Here is a 1,662-nt window from a genome sequence, read left to right as displayed (position 1 = left end):
TTTTTTTTTTTTTTGATAACGGAGAAATCCATCTGTGACCCGCCCTTTGGACCAATCATACGGTGGCAGATAGTTATTGTTTAACTATGAATTATATATCACTATGGCATGAGTAGCAATAGGTACTTTTCCATCTCATTCAGCAATATTGAACTGCTTATGACAGCCTCAGCATAGGAAAAACATGTCTAAGACCTCCTCGCGACAGATCACGCAAATGTCTGACAGGGAAATCCAATTAAAACCAGATACACCAAGATTTGTGTGGCATATATCCAACAAAGTTTTGTTACTTGACAACCATCGATCTCTTTATTCACAATTTAAGCAAGAAACTTCCAACACACGCATTGTGTATCATTATGTTCCTTTTAGCATCAATTACAAAAAAAAAATCTTTTTTGACAAAGGTAATATTAACATCAATTAGGAATTGTAATTCAAATAACAACAAAAATTGCTAAAAGAATTTAATGAAGGAACATAACTCCTTATCTTTGGAACGACTCATCTATACTTGAGTAGGGAATTTATAATGTGAAAAGGAGAATCGTCAAAGAGAAAGAAGAAAATAAAGGAGTATACATTGGAGAAGAGTATCCACTCAACTATTAAAACATCGAAGAAAAATACGACATCTGGAAGCAAAACTTAAAGAAACTCATTCTAAAATATAAAGAGAGAATGCGTTAAAAAACACTAAAGTATTCACATCTAATAACTTTCATAATCGAACTACAAAGAGTTGCCATTACCCTGAACTACAACGTTCCCCTATTTAAAAGATCATGGAGTGCCAAGAGGCATGAAGAGAAACTTCACTCTCTTTGTGACGTGTGACAGCTAAAATTAGTCTTTAAACAGCTGTTGTGTGGCATTTTTCCTTTATTTTGTATTTATCTTTCTTCTCTTCTTATTAAGTTTTTTTTCTCTGTAATTTTCTTCAAAATTCTACTTCTTTTGCTGGTAAGAGTAAACCTAGTTGAACTCCATAACCCCAAAATAACAGCAACACCACAAAGAAATAAATTAAAAAATAAACCGGGATGCAAACCATGGCATAATTTAATTAACAATGGTGAATTCAGTTAAAACAACATAACATTAATATATCAGCAACACCAGAAAAAATTAACATAAAATTGAAGATTAAGACGTAGAAAAAATTCCTACTTGTTCTTTCTTCTTCTCTTATCCAAATATAATGTAATCAGCATTAATAAAAACCCATAAATCTAAAATAACAGTAAGACCAAAAATTTAAAACATAGAGCCGAGGAAAAATTTCAAATAAGCTCTTATTTTTTCAGAAGAACTCAATTTTCAATAAACCCTAATTTACCAAAAAGTTTTATGCAAATAAAAACTATTTTTTTAAATAATTCACCCCTTCTACCAATCGGACCCTAATAAATTTGTTTAGAATCTTAAGTTGGTTTTCGTCTACAGGTAATAAATAGGAAAAATCGAAGATCAAATGGTAATAGAAACACCCAATAATTTAAGTATGTGAGTTGCATAAAGGTAACAAGTATTGGGAGAGGGGATTTATTCTAAGGAAAATGCCACGTGGCTTAGGTTGACCCGTGTATGGCATGTGAAATACACTTATTATTTCAGTTTCCTCTTGGGGGGGGGGGGGGGGGGATAAAAAATGAAATA

At 32.0% G+C, this 1,662-nt stretch overlaps 1 protein-coding gene across 1 annotated transcript in view; it reads right to left on the bottom strand.

The window, feature by feature from the left end:
• Nucleotides 1-1,662, bottom strand: part of LOC102582081 (uncharacterized) — a 7,088-nt gene that overhangs the window by 2,160 nt on the left and 3,266 nt on the right. The gene's annotated exons all lie outside the window — the stretch shown is intronic.

Source organism: Solanum tuberosum, unplaced genomic scaffold, assembly GCF_000226075.1.
Source record: "Solanum tuberosum cultivar DM 1-3 516 R44 unplaced genomic scaffold, SolTub_3.0 scf00105, whole genome shotgun sequence".
NCBI classification, from domain to species: domain Eukaryota; kingdom Viridiplantae; phylum Streptophyta; class Magnoliopsida; order Solanales; family Solanaceae; genus Solanum; species Solanum tuberosum.
The sequence above is the reverse complement of the archived record's forward strand: the minus strand, read 5'-3'. Positions and strand labels throughout refer to the sequence as shown.